This window comes from Orbicella franksi, chromosome 7 (genome assembly GCF_964199315.1).
Source record: "Orbicella franksi chromosome 7, jaOrbFran1.1, whole genome shotgun sequence".
NCBI classification, from domain to species: domain Eukaryota; kingdom Metazoa; phylum Cnidaria; class Anthozoa; order Scleractinia; family Merulinidae; genus Orbicella; species Orbicella franksi.
In genome coordinates, this window is record NC_138151.1 from 28,320,253 (window position 1) to 28,339,593 (window position 19,341).

A 19,341-nucleotide genomic window follows, 5' to 3' on the forward strand; every position below is an offset into this window, starting at 1 on the left:
AAAATTGTTCTCATTTCTGATTTCCCGAAGGTTTTTATTTTTCCTCGCGGCTGAGCCTCGTTTCCAAGCTTTTTTCAGCGTGCTCAGAAGCGGTCCTGAGGCCCATTTCTCGAAAGTCCCGAAAAGTCAACTGCAAGGACAAAATGCTCGACAAGAAGAAAAACAATCAAGCGAGGAATCCTTTCTACTTCCTTATGATATCTCTAAGACCTCAGCTAGAAAGACAAGGAATGGTTTTAGAGAGCGGAAATAGCGGGTCCTCGTTAGAAGGTAGGACAGTGCGAATTAATCCATATTAGACTCTTAAGTTCTACAGGAGCTAAAATAAGCTAGTTGAATTTGTGTTTGAAAGAGGATTGAGGCCTTCTGTAATTTTGTAAAGGGCAGTGACGTGGTAAAACGTTTTTTCTGGAAATAACTACGTAAATAAAGCAAGATTATTTAACTGATCGAAGTCTTAATGTTACATTTAAATGCGCACTTTTTGAGCAAAGATCGTTCATTATTGAAAGGGACTTCGCTTCTCGTTTGCAGGCCGGGTTCTAAGACAGTTCCAAATCTCTTTTTGCGTTTGGCGGCATTATGTTTCGTCAATGGCTTCCTCAATGGTAAAAACTCACTGAAGTGCTTTTATGTAAGATTGTATGTGATCGGAAGGCTTTGCAAAATTTGTCAAAACATTTTAATAAGCGTTTGCATTTTTATCTTTTTATTATGACTTTTTTTTTTCATAGGGTCATAAAAAAATGAAGTCACGTTTAAGTTTAAGGTATAAAATCAGGGTGGACGGAGACTTTGTACATTGAATCAAACAGCTCGATAAATAGAAAGACGTGTAGCTGAATGAACCGCGGAACAATAGTGACATTGTAATGATATTGTTATGTCAATAAATTATTGTGTATTCTAAAGGTCAAGTTGTTTAACCCCTTTTATTATATAGACTTGAGTGTTTTGCTGAAAAATACACCACGCGTAAAATTCATACGAAACCATATCCAGGACTTGGGTGGCGTATTTTCCATATCCTCACTAGTGAAGTCTCACTAGACAATAATTATTTGACAACGTTCAGAATTCTGAATTGAACGTTCAGAATCCTTTAAGATAGGTAACCTTTTTGGTGTGAAAGACCCTATCCCCGGCGGGCTTCGTTCACGTGTGGTTTATAAGTTTACATGTGCGGGCTGTAATGCCTGTTATGTCAGCGAAACCTCCCGACATTTTTCCACACGCGTACGTGAGCACTTAGCCGTTGATAGGGCCTCTCACATCTTCAAACATCTTCAGAATTCTGAACGTTGTCGCTCATTGTGTTCAATAGACTGCTTTCATATTTTAGATCATGCCACTACCAGCTTTCAACTCAAGATAAAGGAGGCTATCCATATTCAAAAAGAACTACCTTGCCTCAATCAGCAATTACACCATGTAAATCTAAAATTATCCTTTTAATTTACACCTTTTCACGTTCTGTTGTTACTATTTGTCTTAATTAGCATTTTTGCCTACTTATTATTCAACTTGCTTTGTAATCATTCATTCAACTGAAGATGACAGAAGTTCTGTCGAAACATGTCTTTCAAACTTAAAAAATTGGTCGTTTTCCTTAAAATCTTTACATGTCTGCTGCTATCTAGACAATAATTATTCTCATGAAGATATTGATGACTTCGCTGATATCATGTTTGAACCTTACACTCACTTTCAGTGTTACGTGCATAGGGGACATCTTTCGACATACCATCTTTCAACATGCTATGTGAATGACTGAAAAACCATTTCACTGTGAAACTGGCACTTTCTCCGGTTATTTAAGCAGAAGAAATGACAAATAAATGATAATTACTGACCTCAAATGGCTGAAGAAGATCGCTTCTCAATAGTGACTTCCGGTACAATTGGGCCACTGTCACTTTTCGTATTCGCAAGGTGTAAACATTCAAAACAGTTGATTTATCTCTCCCAGAATGACTTCTGATACTCCTAATTTAAGTTAGATGTCAAATAAATCCATCTTTTATCACTAAAATTTGAGTTCAACCGTAAAGAAGTCAGTTGTGCTTATATTTTTGACGTAGGCCAGGTTACATATAGCATCAAAAGATGTCACCTTTGTACATGACACTGAAAGCAGGTGTAAAAAGTACTAAGATTTGTTGATGTATGATCAGAACATCTTTGGGTCTTCCTTGAAAGTCTTCAGCATCCTTGGGTTATCTTCGGGAATCTTCGGAAATTATCTTTCGAAATTTTCGGAAAATGTTCAGAAACTTTTGTGTGGCCTTTGGACAGTTTTTAAAGAATCTCGAGAAATCTTCGGAAAGTGGTTGGAAATCTTTGGAAAATCATCAAAAATGTCATTGTCAGTATGTCTATATAGTAAACAAAGTAATACGTGGTAACTTGAATGTGTAGATGTAGAATATCTCTTCTCGTATTCAACTTTACATCTTACGAGCGAGCGCAGCGAACAAGTGAGATATTGAGTTGAACACTGGAAGAGATATTCCATATCTACGTGGACCCATGTATTCTCTATATGTCGCAGAAATAATCAATTAAGCAGGATACTTCAGCTGTTCTGATAGTGTCTCTATTTTTGTTGTTTTTCTCATTGAGCACTTATTATGAGGCCCTGGCTCAGGAGAATATGAAACCACTCCCACCGTGTCATGACTTTAAATAAACTATTACTATTACTATAATAGTCACTCTCCCTTTCAAAGTGGCAATATCCAACCGTTGCCCTGCTGGTCCAGTCACAGTTAACCCTTCATGGTCATTTAAGGAATTTTTTAGATATTCACATCCTCAGTTCTTCTTTCCTTTGAGTTCATAGAAATATATCAGTTTTTGTCAGAACATAGAAAATTGTCCCTAATACATGTAAGTGGGTGTTCAGAGAGTAGGTTTTCACTGTTCCTTTAAAGTACTAGTTAGTGATATGTGTTAATGTATCAGTTAATATCCTTCATGTTTCAGTAACTACCTGAACATGAAAAAGAAGTTTATCAAGAAATGACACATCAGGATAAAGCAAACAAGAGATATTGACCTGCTCGGAGTGATAGGATGGACTGCACTGGAGAGTACATTTCAGTAAGTTTTTTCTTTGCAAAAGAAAGGCTTTTAATTGAGTGTCGTAAAGCCAAAACCACAGTGTTCACTCTGGCCAATCAGAAAGGATACCAACAGCTATTCTGTATATGACTTGTAATTTACAGAAACGTGTGGATACCGTCAGCTTGAATGAGAAACGACGAAAGGAGGAGAGAGAGGAGGTGAAGAGGGGATGGCTGCCTGGGTGAGATTTGAGCCCAAGCTATTTAGTAAATAAATGTAGTTTGAATTCACATTGAATTCAAATTGAATTGCTGATGTTAAAAAACAGGTTTTGTTTTTGCACAAAATCTATTTTTTGGTTTGATTAGTGATGAGAGACATAAAATTGTCTAATTGTGTGTGGAGAACCTACACTAGTCATATTCTTTCATGCAAGTAAGTAAGTGAGAAACTTTCTTTATGTGCCAAAAGCTCTAATCTAGCATGATAGGCGTTAATTGGAGACACAACATAAACTAGAAATTATTAAAAATATTTACTAAAAACTTACACTAGCTACTACAGTAGATAGTTAATAAAGATTCTAATAATAAAAATACTTCAACACACACCATTATAAAAACAAAATTAAAATATGAAACAAATGAATGCTAACAATTATTCTATAAAATTAAAACGAAAACCGTGTGTTTGATATGTATATACTGCTAGTTGTTGCATTCAAGTCATGATCGACATCCGCTTAACTCTAATAACGTTAGACCCATTGTAAGAATGTTTCTTCAAAAGACAGTAAAGGATGGTGATTCTCTTACTTTCTTGGAAGTTTTGCCCATAGGTGTGGTCCCAAGTACCTTACAAAATGTTTCCTGTCAAACCTTACTACATGTAACTTAGGAAGTCAGAATCTTAAGATAGCCCACACTGAAAATGTGTCCTTTTTCTCTTAAATAACAGTTGTGTGAATTTAGATATTTTTTACATTTTTCAGCTGTATGTGATGAAAGATTCTACATGGTTGGCTTCATGTCATGTTACAATCTTCCTGATGAAGGATTCCTCCCTTGTGAAATTGGTGCTGTGGAGTATTCTCTCAATGAGGGAATCTTATGAAAGATGCATTACTTTATCAAACCAGGTTTGTCCAAATGTAACAACAAACTAATTATATGCTTAGCACGTGTACTACACTCTGCTATTAGAACTTACAGTTCTGCAATTTTTGTGAACATGAATTTCTCAAATAGGGACCAGTGTAAGTGAAAATAATATCAATTTATAATTTGAAGCAAAGCTCAATGTTGCAACTGCTGGGGTCGCCAATGTGACCAACTTTTTTTTTAACTGGCGACTAACTTTTCACGCTTTTCACTGAAATACTTTTGCTGGTGACTAAATCTGAAAACAGCTGGCCCTGAGGTTTTTTTCCTGAAAGTTTGTGAAGGTCCACTTTTAGAGTGCAAAACTAAAATATTGGTATAATGGTGCTTTTCTGTTTTTTTTTTTAGGTGACATTAAAGTAGGCCTTCGATATACAGCCATGAGTACAAGTGAGTATTGTTTAAAAATTGCTGCAAATTGTTGATTCTCTGTGAGACTTTTTGGCATCTTAATTTCTTATGGTATCTCAACTTGAGTCTCTGACTTCTCTCCAAGGTCCTGAGGGAATAATTTAAATCTCTTATAGAGTAGCTCAGCAGTTGTAAACTTACCAAGGCTCTCAATAACTTTTTCGTCAGCCGTTGCATTTCAGTGCTCAGGTATAATGAGTATTACACAGGGCTTGAAAAAAACCTGAATTCCAGCTTGCCTCTTGGACAAGTTTTCTTGCCCTGGGCAAGTATAGTGTTTTTTTTTGTTTTTTTTCATTTAGTTAGATGACTTACTTCGGCCCTCACCCCACTTGCCCATTGGGCAAGTGAGAATGAAAAGTTACTTCCCTGGCAGGAAAACCTAGATGTACTTGCTCGGATAACTGGATGACACTTTTTTCAAGCCCTGTAACATGGCAATGTTGACCATCTTTACTGTGTGTTTTGTCACTGTATTGTGTAGCTTTAACAGTAAGCACAGACTAGTGACACCCCTCATGGGTGTTACTGGTTATACATGTAGATTCAAATGAGATAACTGGTCTTCAGCCACTCCTCAGAGCTAGGGAGAAATTTGTTCCTTAGACACAGCCCTGCTACAGGAAAGTCCTTGTTCTTGGTATAAGATTTATTTTAATTAATAAAACCCCTTGGCATCATTATTGCTTAGGGCAATAACATTAAAATAGACTTCCATGTTCAGTGTTGTATTGTGTTTTACTTTTACGCAAATTCACATACAAATGTAGCCAAATTTACAGGCAAATGTATGGCAAATTAGAAAAATTAACTGAGTGTCTTCTAGCTAAGCTACATCATTCAAACTTGGTGAATACAATCTTCTACTTAGTATTTTAACATTGTGATACACAAATTGTGTAAAATTCAATTTTTGAAAAAAGTTATTTGCCATCAGATTCCCATACAAACACTGTAATTTCTGACCACTTTGCCTACCTGTCAAGATGGCGCCGAAAACTGTGATTTGGCCCATTGACTTTCAGCCACTCCTTCATCCAAGAAGATTGAACGTGTATCCACCGTTCATATCTTGAATTCCAATGATAACTGCTATGGATAATACGTAACATTTTTTTTTTAATTTCTAGGTGAGAGAACTCATAAGATACCGGTAGAGGGTTTGGCTAAGAAAGATGACACGTATCGCAAGATCTGGCTGGACCTCTTGCGCTTTGTCAATCCAGAACAGACTGCCATTTTCCCTCCTGTGTATTCCAGGGTTTGTATTGTAGGACCAAGAATTTTGATATTATCATTATTTGCAAGATTAAAAAACAATTAACTTTTTGTCTGTTGCTTCTCAGATTTCAGAAACAAAACAAACTGAGTACTGTCTGCACTGGTTGGCTCGAAATGCAGGTTAGAGAACTAGAAAGACTAAAAGGTTTGAGTAATACATTGGAACCTTGATATAATGAATCTCTATATGACAAAGTCTTCCATATAACGAAGGATATTCTTTGCCCCAGTAGTAGTTAATATATGGAAAAGAACCCCAATATAACAAAACCCTGTTAGGGGAAGTTTGCCAGTCCCCTGGCTGTTCAAGGTTCCACTTTACTGGTGTATGAAATTGCCATTTTTAAATGCACTCTTAACAGTACAGATCAACTCGAACAGTATTGTAGGGACAGGGACATAATGGAGAAAGAACTAACCATGCTCATAAAAAGCTTAGCTGGCTTTCCAGCCCTTTGCAACTTCAAAGGGGAGTGAAATATCAGGAGAAAAGATATTTGCCTTAGGAAGGACTTAAAGAATTAATCTATGAATTGAGAAAGTGCTGCCATTTTTTTTGTTACTTAGAAATGCCAAATAAACTGAAGAAGGTGTATGAACTAAGAGGGACTAGTGTGTGATTTACATGCTCATTTTACGGCTGCTTCTGGAAGTACCTTAGGAATTTCAAAATCAAAGGCTACAGAGCTTCTCTCCAGTACCATATTTGACTATGAACCTAACTCAAGGTATGTTTTGACATATTGATCTTTCCTCATTAGGGTTTTTACAACTTTTTGATTAAATTGTAGACAGACATCCAAGAGGTTACTTCAACTCAGAAAAATGTGGTCTAGGTGTCCAAGGTTATATTCAACGCCTCCCTAAATAGAGTTTTCATGGAGTTCTGCAGTAGGGAGCTTTATTTGCTGTACATAGTAGGCATCTGATAGCGCCATCTTTTTCTAAAGAATTAGATGAGTCGCACAGTAGAGTAGATCTTAAGTGGATGGTGGTTTTCAGCAGCTGGCTCCTTACTACTACCCTGCAAAAATACTTGTATTCATGATCAAACACCTTGATTTCAGACATACCCAATCTGTGCTTGGACCACCTCTGATCCTCCTTTGTCGCATTTAGACCTGACTCCCCCACCCCCTTTCCCCCGCCCCCTGCTGTTTTAGATGCAGACACAGAAAAATTGGTCAGCCAGTAGCTCTTGCAAGGTCTCACGTGAATGGCTTGATACCCTTTGAGAGAACGATAGAACAAACAACAGAAACAATGTCACTTCCTTAAAACAATAACAGCTGGTATGATGACAAATAGAATTGCAAGCTTATGAGAGCTGTTACAAATCTGCAAAAAGTGGCATTAATTAAGGTCATTGATTTTTTTGCCGCAGTGGATGTTAGGTTTCATAATAAATTTGGTTAATGACCTCATCCAGAGTAGCCTATCATCATTACCAGTAGTTGAAAACCATTTTTTTGGTCAATATATGAATGCATGAGGGAACTCAAGTAGAAAATTGTTTGATGTTCTGAAACATTTTCAGGTGTGACTGGCATGAAAAAGAAGAGGTAAAATTTTGTGCTCTGGGAACAGTCCTCCACTACTGGTAAGACATTACTGCTTTTGTCATCACTTCCTACATTTTAATGTCAGTTTAAGAATTAGCTTGATCAGCAAAATAATGTTTGACTCAGATTCAATTATTTCCCTTTAGTTATTAAATTTTTTTTTCCAGCTACTGTATGTCAGATTTCCTATGCTCAGTTTACAGGATCCCCTTGACTCCAAACCATCTTCCTGAGAGACCAGATGGAATATTCTGCACTGTAATCAAGCCAGTAGAGAGTAGCCGGTCTTTGCAGGAAGAAACTCAGCCTGGGATGAGAAGGCCCATACCGAATAATGGACCTTTTGCCTCAAGAGATTATCGTTACTACAATCAAGGGGCTAGTAATCAAGGTGCAGTACCTATATTTATAGCAAATGTCTTCTGTCCAAGTCATGTATGTCTTGATGTGTTTGAGTTAAAAAGAAAAAACTTTTTCTTTTCACAAACTCTTAGCTTCTTCTGAGAGTTGGTCACATAAAGAAGAGTCACCAGCAGCAGTAGCTGAAAGCATGTGAAACAACAAGAACAAAAACAACAACTACGACCACAACCACAACCAGCAGCAGTAGCTATAGCTGAAAGCTGGTCAAAAACTAAAAGCATTATATCCAAAGCTCTCAAGTTCAAGACCACATTAATCAATTTTGCACAGAAATTTAAGATGATTTTCTGTAGAGATTTGTTTATAAAATAATTGGTTATGGTGTGTTTCTTTTCCTTGAAGGTCCCATTTCCAGTAGCAATCCAGGTGCCTATACTCGCTTGGGACCCACCTATGATCAACAGAGTCTCTACAGTGCACAAGATGACAACACTGAATATAACAGCAGAGCACAAGCACAAGCACCACCACAGGCTGCAGCCTGGCAGGTGTCTCAACGATCATCTCAACATCCACAACCTGTGTCAGGCTTTGGAGTGGGGAGAGGACGGGGTAGAGGGCGAGGCAGTCAGCTCAGTCAACCTCTTCGGCGACCAAACCTTCCTGGTATGTCCGCAGGTGGGACAGGTTCTGTTTTTCCAGGTGAGTTGTGAAAGACCATTTTGCCATATCAGTTTTTGCTTCAGTTAATTAAATACCAGGCCCCAAATAAATACTGGGTCAACAAGAATGAGTTTAAAGTAAACGCTTATGTTTTTAAAGTACTGTCGTTTATAAAAGGTTAAAAGTGTTCCTTAAAACCAACCCTATCTACTGCATTCTCATTGACTAATAGGTGTTAAGCACCCTACGACTTTTAAAAGGGCTTGGTCATGTACTGAAAGTGCACACTTAGGTTTTTTCATTTTTCACCATAAATAAATGAAATAAATATCTTAATTGACCACTCCCCTAATGGGACTTTTCAGGGCCATTGAAACCAACTAATGAAACAAATAATGCAAATGAACATAACATAATGTAAACTGTCTATGATTTAATTGTACTTATCAATACTGTCATCATTGCCAGTAGTAGGTGAAGTCCTAATGCTTTAACCTTGTGTGCTTTTTAAACCTTAGATACATCTTGGAGCAGTATTGCTGCTTCTGAGCAGCCATCAGCTTCTACAGGCAATATTCCAGCATGGGCCAGAGCAGATTCTAAATCCCACTCAGCTGGACGAGGGGCATTAAGAGCCCCTGCCACCAGACCAAAGGTTTATGCTGGGGCGATGAATCCTCCAGCCCCAGGAAATGCCCCAATGCCTCCATCTGCTTGGCAACAGCAGGCTGCCTGGCAAGGGGGAAGTGGCATAGCATCACAGATGAATTCCCTTAATCTGAATACCTAACATTGATATGCTGTAGAATCATCATGTGGTTAATCTTTTAAGCTCTAAACTCATTTCTCCTCTTGGCCAAGAATACACTCCAAGAAGAAGACTTAGGAATTGTTCAACAAAGAGAAATGCCTTTATTTACTTGTGTGACCAAAATCTCAGAGATGGGACTGGAACGTAATATTTACAGTGCCCATCATCTGGCTGAGTGATCTTAAATGCCAAAAAAGGTGCCTGCTTTAAAGCATTCAGAGACTTAATTGCCTAGATGAATGGATCACTTCTAATTTTCATCTCTGAATTGTCCTTAGAAATTAGGTGAATTTTTATGTTGACAACAAGGCTTGAAGGGTCAGCTGTAGACTTCCCTTCAAGTTGGCACAACGACATATTTATTTTACTTATGTTGGCATTTTATTGTGTTCACCGTCTCTGAGCAATATTGTTTTTTAAGTTGTGTCAATAACATTGTTGCAGTGACTATGCCACTAGTAAAGAAGACAAATGTATTTTAAAATAAGTATTATTTCATATCCCTAAAACCACAGCTCTCCTTGATTAATAGTAATTATTGATGCTGTAATATTTAGAGATGTTTCTGTTTGTATCATGCAATGTTTCCTTACACAAACTGTAAAATGATTTATTGACTTAATTAATATATTTATTAGTTGATAAGCCTTACTTTATTACCAGTTTGCAGTTACTAAGTTTTATCTACCATAACAGCTCTGATAAACATTACTCATTTTAAGGTCTACTCTCTGTTCCGACTCATAAGCAAGCTGTTTAGAACTTCTAGTTGTTTGGATACCTCTCCTTCTCTGTGAGGTTCCTCCTTCCACTATGGCAGAATTCTAACTTAGCTCTTAGGTCGCACTTAGTCAAACAAAACCAATTCTGCTTTCATTCCTCTGTGTCAATGTGATTTCTTTTGCATTATTCTCAGTGCTAAGTCTTGGAGCTAAGTTGGAATTTTAGTAGAGTAAACTTGGTCCATCCCCAAGGTAGCAAACCAAAAGACAAATTATTTAACAGACAAGAACACAGTTATTGCTGAAATGTCTAAAGTGTTACAAGTCCACCACTTATACTACTGTTTTTCATTTTTGGTGGACATTAGGGAATAAAACCTCTATTTGTTTATCTTTTTGCCGTGAGAAGTAAACGTAATTGGACCGAGTTGAGTACAATTCCGGGGTAAACAGGAGAGCAGTTTCAAAATTGGGCAATCGCACAGCGTGAAGCTGATTTAAGATTAAGAGCACAACTACTCCCTGCTCGCATGGAGAACGAATCACAATCAAGAATGTTGTTATTGATACAATTAAGATCATGTTCAGACTTTTTAAATCAAGGCAAGGTGTGGAGAGAGCTCAGAGCCACAGTCATAGTTTCAATCAACCAAATACAATAAACTAGTAGCTGTCTATCATTGTTCTACTGGTAGACATTCAAGGGAGCGGCCACAAACATGCTACGATTTTTATCACATAAAGACAGAAACTGAAGTTTTGCTTCTGGGAAATTGCTAGACAAGATGAGATATTTTTTAAGTTTGGGAAAACCTCTTTTAAATCTTTAAAAGGACTATGCCTGCTGAGGGCGTAACAGAATACGTATGGTATATTGCTATTATTTAGCCATTGACTATGTTATTGTTAGATCAAAAAAGATTGATGACAATTATTTACGAAATCTAAGAAATTGTTGAAACCAGTGTAAGCGTTGTTGTGCAGCCTACACTAGTCAATGCCTTACTTTAGTGTTACATTTAATTTCAACTTTGGTAAATAGATTATTAAAAGTTATTATATTGTTCTAGCCTTAGGGTCTGGGTACGAGTATTGGCTGGTTCCCGGACTCCCGATTAATTTATAATTACAACAAGTTGTGTTCTGAAATGTTGCTCAAAATTGTTACAACTGTAATCTCGAGAATTATTGTTTTCATTGCCAAAATATAGTTCAGTGGCGGAACTAAGGAAGGGGCCCGGGGGCCCCGCCCCCCCCCCCCCCCCAACCCCTTATTTTGGGCAAAAAAGAAATCACAGAAGGAAGAAAACCTAAAAAGAAAAAAGAAAACCTAGCAGGGCAAGCAAAACAAAACCATAACGTGGTGTTAAATAGAGTCCTGGCAAGAACTCTGCCAAGATTAATACAAAAACAATTCAAGGGAAGTTAGTAACAGTTTTCAATCTACTGCTGATATGGACTTGAGGTAGCAGGCAATTACGTACACGCGTGTTGGAAAGGCGCGTGCGAGAGAGGCGTGCGTGAGTGGCGCGTGCGAGGCTTCGTTGCCAAGGACTGTTATTGTTTCTTTTTCCTTGTGTTACCACGCAAAAACCCATTCTATGAAGACTTCTAAGTTCTAAGATTTGATTTAACTTGGACGGTGTCAGCAAATCGATTCACACTCCTTTACCCGACACAGGGATTTAGAAATTTTTGAGGGTTGACAAATCTTGGGGTGGCGTGACATTTTGTAAAATGAAACCTTCGATTCCGCTTGAGTGCCTCTGATCTCGTGATAATTGCAGACTTTAATCTGTTCAGAGAACACCCTGTCTGCTGAAGGAACGGTTTTCTATTTTATCTGTGGATAAAATGGACATGAACTGATTCTAGAAGGTTAGTGTATAGTAGGAAAGCTTATAACGAAACTTCGGTCAGGAAAAGAACATTTCCTACTGAGAAAACTAGTAATTCAGTTCGAGTTACTGGACGGATTCACCGTTAGGCAAGACACAACGACAGTGGGATTCTAATTAAGTTACTAAGTAGATTTTCGTTCCATGTAGGAATCTCCTGTTCATGGGCACAGTTATACATAGAAGAGACTTATTCTGGCCACAAGAGAAGCTTTAACTTTTCAGGTAAGCAGGATGAGTGAAATAGAATAAGGGACGAGCAAAATTCGGTACAGTCGGTAGCGCTAACAAGCAGCGGACACGGGAAAAACCTTAGTCATTTTCTCAGTTATTGAATTATTGAGAAGATTTTAATTTAATATCCAATAATTTTTGAGCTAACTATCGTTCATAACGAGCAGTTCAGTCCCAAGTTTATATACAACGAGACACGTTGACATTCGAAGAACTTCATTAAAAAGGAAGTCGTGGAATGTGAAATCTAGCCGTTTCTACGTTTCGCAAAGATCGATCATGAATGACTCGGTTGTCCTAAACAAACTCAATCATCAGCGTTTGTCAGGGAACAATTTCGTCGCCAGGGGTAGAACCAGTAGTTCAATTACCAGCGAACTTTAGCGAAATCAGATCAACCTAAACTCGTGATTTTATTTGCATTTTTACCGGTGAACGCATAAGTTTACTTAACAAAAAAAGCTGAGGGCCACATAAACTTGCAGATACTTGATTCCTAGATTAATTGCAGATTGAAGACATATATGATCTGCTGTTGTGATTTATAATCGGGTTCTTTATCTTACTGGTTTATGGTACATTACATGTACTTCCTTAAACCGGAGAGTTTTAACTATTCATCAGTAATCAGTATTTACTAGCAAGCAGTAAGTTAAGCATGTTACTTGATAGTAATCAGTATTGATGTCTTTTTGCCTGACTCAAGTTGTAAAGTTTCTCTTGATGCAACTGCCATAAACCCAGCGCGAAAAAGCAAATCTTTCTTTTGGGTTAACTTATACGATTAAATTTTCGATCTCGTTGCTGCTTTTTTAGCATCAATACTTTCAATTTTGAGTAAGAGAAAATGTAATCAGTAAATGTTACGTGAGATTCGAGCCAACCTGTTTCTTTCTACAGTTGTATAAACTCCTTGGTGACTGACTGACCCTGGCTCGTTTTCAAGTGAGTTAAAAACAAACTGCAGGACCATAGAACTTCTCCCCAAGGTAAGAAAATTATGAAAAAAATCTGATATGTGCATTCAGGTCTGTGTTTTTAGCAGTGTTTGTCTGTATATGCATGGATCGATAAAAACACAAAGGTGGAAAGCTTTTGCTTGCTTGCTTTTCTCAATTTGTTGTTGTCGTCAATCTGTAATTTACTACAGTGCATGTTTGTTACATGGCCAACGAAACAATCCTGCTTATTTTTTTATTCTGTACAGTGTGACTTCTTTTATATTCAAAAGAGTTACCATGCCTGTTTGCAAAACAACTGCAGTCTGTTGATGGAGAATCTTTTGAAGTTTTTAGAGTTGATTTGCATTTGGACCATTTGCGTTTCAGTTTTAAGTTTTGTAATCTCGCTGTTTTAGTTACTAGAAAGATGAAATTCATAATGGTTTCTAGCACTACAGTGTTGACTGGTAAACACTGAACGACTGCTTTCTCCTTGGTGAAAGTTAAGAAGCTTGATTGAAATGTTAGCAGATACAATTTGTATGTAAGGAATTAAACATTCTCCTGACACATTAGAGCGATAAAGCCACTGAGAAAAAGCATATCTTTCTTATTTTTGATCTCTTATTGCTGCTTTGTTCGCAGCAACATTTTCAATTTTGACCAAGAGCAAATGTTTTATATGTTACTTGAGTTTAGAGCCAACTTATTTATTTCTACAATTGTAAACTCCTTGATGACTGACTGACACTGTGTTATTTTCAACAGAATAAAAACAGCTGCACGACTACGAAACTTCTTTGAAAGGTAAGAACTCTGCCAACATTTCTACAACTAAAAACAATTCAAGGGAAGTTTTTAATCTGTTGCTAGTGTGGACTAAAGGTAGTAGGCATTACGTACACCTGTGTTGGAGAGACACGAGAGATGTCTTCCTGCCGAGGACGTATTTTTTGTCTTTCCTCGTGTTTCCACGTACCCATTGTATGAAGATTTCTAAGTTCTAAAATTTGATTTAACTTAGAGGGTGTCAGCAAATTGATCCAATTCCTAACCGGCCGCATGCATTTCCAATCAAGGTCGTCCGATCAAGGTCGGTAGTTTGGGGTGGCGTGACAATTTGTAAAATTAAACCTTCGATTCCGCTTGAGTGCTTCTGATCTCGTGATCGTTGCAGACTTTGATCTGTTCAGACAACACCCTGTCTGCTGAAGGAACGGTTTTCTATTTTATCGGTGGATAAAATGAACTGATTCTAGAAGGGACTTCAGGTCAGGAAAAGAACATTTGCTTCTGAGAATAATTCAGTTGGAGTGACTAGACGGATTCACCGTTAGGCCAGACACAACGACAGTGGGATTCTAATTTAATTTACTAAGTAGATTTTCATTCTATGTAGGAATCTCCTGTTCATGGCCACAGTTGTACGTGGAAGAGACTGATTGTGGCCACAAGAGAAGCTTTAACTTTTCAGGTAAGCAGGATGAGTGAAATAAAATAAAGAAACGTGAGCACATTTGAGGGACGAGCAAAATTCGGTAGCGCACCAAGCAACAGACACGGGAAAAACCGTAGTCATTTCCACAGTTATTTAATTATTGAGAAGATTTTAATTTAGTATCCAATAATTTTTGAGTTAACTATCATTCATAACGAGCAGTTCAGTCCCAAGTTTATATACAACGAGACACGTTCGCATTCGAAGAACTTCATTAAAAAGGAAGTCGTGGAATGTGAAATCTAGCCTGTTTCTACGTTTCGCAAAGATTGATCATGAATGACTCAGTTGTCCTAAACAAACTCAATCATCAGCGTTTGTCAGGGAACAATTTCGTCGCCAGGGGTAAAACCAGTAGTTCAATTACCAGCGAACTTAAGCGAAATCAGATCAACCTAAACTCGTGATTTTATTTGCATTTTTTCCGGTGAACGCACAAGTTTACTTTACAACAAAAGCTGAGGGCCACATAAACTCCCAGATACTTGATTCTTAGATTAATTACAGATTGAAGACATATATATATGATCTGCTGTTGTGATTTATAATCGGGTTCTTTATCTTAGTTATATGGTACATTACTTCCTTAAACCGGAGAGTTTTTACTATTCATCAGTAATCAGTATTTACTAGCAAGCATTAAGTTAAGCATGTTACTTGATAGTAATCAGTATTGATGTCTTTTTGCCTGACTCAAGTTGTAAAGGTTTCTCTTGACGCAACTGCGATAAACCCAGCGCGAAAAAGCAAATCTCTCTTATGGGTTAACTAATACGTTTAAACGTTCGATCCCGTTGCTGCTTTGTTAGCATCAATACTTTCAATTTTGAGTAAGAGAAAATGTAATCAGTAAATGTTACGTGAGATTCGAGCCAACCTGTTTCTTTCTAAAGTTGTACAAACTCCTTGGTGACTGACTGATACTGGCTCGTTTTCAAGTGAGTTAAAAAGAAACGGCACGACCATAGACCTTCTCTGCAAGGTAAGAAAATTATGAAAAAAATCTGATATGTGCATTCCGGTCTGTGTTTTTAGCAGTGTTTGTCTGTATATGCATGGATCAATAAAAACACAAAGGTGGAAAGCTTTTGCTTGCTTGCTTTTCTCAATTTGTTGTAGACGTCAATCTGTTAATTTACTACAGTTTATGTTTGCTAACTGGCCAATGAAACAATTCTGCTTATTTTTTTTATTCTGTACAGTGTGACTTTTTTTATATTCAAAAGAGTTACCATACCTGTTTGCAAAACAACTGTAATCTGTTGAATCTTTTGAATTTTTAGAGTTGATTTGTATTTGGACAATTTGCGTTTCAGTTTTAAGTCTTGTAATCTCGCTGTTTTATTTACTAGTAAGATGAAATTCATAATGGTTTCTAGCACATCAATGTTGACTCGTAAACACTGAACGACTGCTTTCGCCTTAGTGAAAGTTAAGAAGCTTGATTAAAATGTTAACAGATACAATTTGCATGTAAGGAATTAAATATTCTCCTGACACTTTAGAGCGATAAAGCCAATGCGAAAAAGCATGAATTTCTTATTTTTGATCTCTTATTACTGCTTTGTTCGCAGCAACATTTTCAATTTTGACCAAGAGCAAATGTTTTATATGTTACTTGAGTTTAGAGCCAACTTGTTTATTTCTAGAATTGTAAACTCCTTGGTGACTGACTGACACTGTGTCATTTTCAACAGAATAAAAACAGCTGCACGACTACGAAACTTCTTGGCAAGGTAAGAACTCTGCCAACATTTCTACAACTAAAAACAATTCAAGAGAAGTTTTTAATCTGCAGTTGCTAGTGTGGACTAAAGGTAGTAGGCATTACGTGAACACGTTCTAGAGAGGCACGAGAGATGCTTTATTGCCGAGAACATATTTTTTGTCTTTCCTTGTGTTTCCACGTAACCATTGTATGAGGATTTCTAAGTTCTAAAATTTGATTTAACTTGGAGGGTGTCAGCAAATTGATCCAATTCCTAACCCGCCGCATGGATTTCCAATCAAGGTTGACCAATCAAGGTCGGTAGTTTGGGGTGGCGTGACTATTTGTAAAATTAAACCTTCTTTTTTGCTTGAGTGCTTCTGATCTCGTGATCATTGCAGACTTTAATCTGTTCAGACAACACCCTGTCTGCTGAAGAAGCGGTTTTCTATTTTATCGGTGGAGAAAATGGGCATATACTGATTCTAGAAGGAACTTCAGGTCAGGAAAAGAACATTTGCTACTGAGAATAATTCAGTTCGCGTGACTAGACTGATTCACCGTTAGACCAGACACATCGACAGTGGGATTCTAATTTAAGTTACTAAGTAGATGTTCGCTCTATGTAGGAATCTCCTGTTCATTGCCACATGCCCAGTTATAAGTAGAAGAGACTGATTCTGCCCACAAGAGGAGCTTTAACGTTTCAGGTAAGCAGGATAAGTGAAATAAAAGAACGAAACGTGAGCACTGAGAGACGAGCTGAGCAAACTTCGGTAGCGCCAAGAAGCAACAGACACGGGAAAAATCTTTGTCATTTCCACAGTTGTTTAATTGTTGAGAAGATTTTAATTCAATATCCAATAATTTGTGAGCTAACTATCATTCATAACGAGCAGTTCAGTCCCAAGATTATATACAATGAAACACGTACGCATTCGAAGAACTGAAAGCGGCAGTCGTGGATTGTGTAATCTAGCCTGTTTCTAAGTTTCGCAAAGATTGATCATGAATGACTCCGTTGTCCTAAACAAACTCAATCATCAGCATTTGTCAGGGAACAATTTTGTCGCCAGGGGTAAAACCAGTAGTTCAATTACCAGCGAACTTTAGTGAAATCAGATCAACCTAAACTCCAGATTTTATTTGCATTTTTACCGGTGAACGCACAAGTTTACTTTACAACAAAAGCTGAGGGCCACATAAACTCCCAGATACTTGATTCTTAGATTAATTACAGATTGAAAACATATATATATGATCTGCTGTTGTGATTTATAATCGGGTTCTTTATCTTAGTTATATGGTACATTACTTCTTTAAACCGGGGAATATTTACAATTAATCAGTAATTAGTATTTACTACCAAGCAGTAAGTTAAGCATGTTACTTGATAGTAATCATTATGGCTGTCTTTTTGCCTGGCTCAAGGTGTAAGGGTTTCTCTTGACGCAACTGCGATAAACCCAGTGCGAAAAAGCAAATCTCTCTTATGGATTAACTTATACGCTTAAATTTTCGATCTCGTTGCTGCTTTGTCAGCATCAATACTTTCAATTTTGAGCAAGAGTTAATGTAACCAGTAAATGTTACGTGAGATTCGAGCCAACCTGTTTTTTTCTACAGTTGTATCAACTCCTTGGTGACTGACTGACCCTGGCTCGTTTTCAAGTGCAGAACCATAGAACTTCTCTGCAAGGTAAGAAAATTATGAAAAAAATCTGATATGTGCATTCCGGTCTGTGTTTTTAGCTGTGTTTGTCTGTATATGCATGGATCAATAAAAATACAAAGGTGGAAAGCTTTTGCTTGCTTGCTTTTTCATTTTCAATTTTGACCAAGAGCAAATGTTTTATATGTTACTTCAGTTTAGAGCCAACTTGTTTATTTCTACAATTGTAAACTCCTTGATGACTGACTGACTGACACTGTGTCATTTTCAACAGAATAAAAACAGCTGCACGACTACAGAACTTCTCTGCAAGGTAAGATTAGAACTCTGCCAAAATTTCTACAACTAAAAATAATTCAAGGGAAGTTTTCAATCTGTTGCTAGTGTGGACTAAAGGTAGTAGGCATTACGTACAAATGTGTTGGAGAGGCACGTGCGATGCTTTGTTGCCGAAGACATATTTTTTCTTTTTCCTCGTGTTTCCACATAACCACTCATTCTATGAAGATTTCTAAGTTTTAAAATTTGATTTTAAAAGATGTCAACTAACACAAACTGTTGCTAGTGTGGACTAAAGGTAGTAGGGGCATTACGTGAACATGTGTTGGAGAGGCACGAGCGATGCTTTGTTGCCAAGGACATATTTTTTGTCCTTCCTCGTGTTTCCACGTAACCATTCTATGAAGATTTCTAACTTCTAAAATTTGATTTATCTAGGAAGGTGTCAGCAAATTGATCCAATTCCTAACCCGCCGCATGGATTTCCAAATTTTTGAGGGTTGGCCAATCATGTTTGGTAGTTTGGAGTGGCGTGACATTTTGTAAAATGAAACCTTCCATTCCACTTGAGCGCTTCCGTTCGGACAACACTCTATCTGCTGAAGGAGCGGTTTTCTATTTTATCGGTGGATAAAATGGACATAAACTGATTCTAGAAGGGACCTCAGGCTAGGAAAAGAACATTTGCTACTGAGAATAATTCAGTTTGCGTGACTAGACATATTCACCGTTAGGCCAGACACAACGACAGTGGGATTCTAATATAAGTTACTAAGTAAATGTTCGTTCTATATAGCTATGTAGGAATCTCCTGTTCATGGGCACAGTTATACGTCGAAGTGACTGATTCTGGCGGCAAGAGTAGCTTTAACGTTTCAGGTAAGCAGGATGAGTGAAATAAAATTATGAAACATAAGCGCATTTGAGGGACGAGCAAAATTCGGTAGCGCTAACAAGCAACAGATACGGGAAAAACCTTACTCATTACCACAGTTGTTTAATTGTTGAGAAGATTTTCATTCAACATCCAATAATTTGTGAGCTAACTATTATTCATAACGAGCAGTGTAGT

General features: G+C 37.4%; 1 protein-coding gene and 1 pseudogene across 3 annotated transcripts in view; both read left to right on the forward strand.

The window, feature by feature from the left end:
• LOC145493524 (uncharacterized) overlaps window positions 1–19,341 on the forward strand; it is a 119,314-nt gene that overhangs the window by 43,551 nt on the left and 56,422 nt on the right. For both annotated transcript variants that reach the window (XM_081473016.1, XM_081473017.1), the window contains exons 2-10: window positions 13,072–13,160; window positions 13,881–14,383; window positions 14,512–14,586; window positions 15,504–15,592; window positions 16,308–16,346; window positions 16,948–17,028; window positions 17,945–18,017; window positions 18,265–18,303; window positions 19,066–19,148. The gene's annotated coding sequence lies outside the window, so the exon portion shown is untranslated. The remainder of the gene's footprint in view (window positions 1–13,071; window positions 13,161–13,880; window positions 14,384–14,511; window positions 14,587–15,503; window positions 15,593–16,307; window positions 16,347–16,947; window positions 17,029–17,944; window positions 18,018–18,264; window positions 18,304–19,065; window positions 19,149–19,341) is intronic.
• On the forward strand, window positions 144–11,108 carry LOC145493542 (protein maelstrom homolog; annotated as a pseudogene). The gene is made up of 12 exons (XR_014050142.1): window positions 144–270; window positions 2,986–3,102; window positions 3,228–3,307; window positions 4,038–4,204; window positions 4,575–4,616; window positions 5,768–5,898; window positions 5,984–6,038; window positions 6,486–6,646; window positions 7,456–7,518; window positions 7,648–7,871; window positions 8,246–8,545; window positions 9,025–11,108. The product of XR_014050142.1 is annotated as a protein maelstrom homolog (transcript).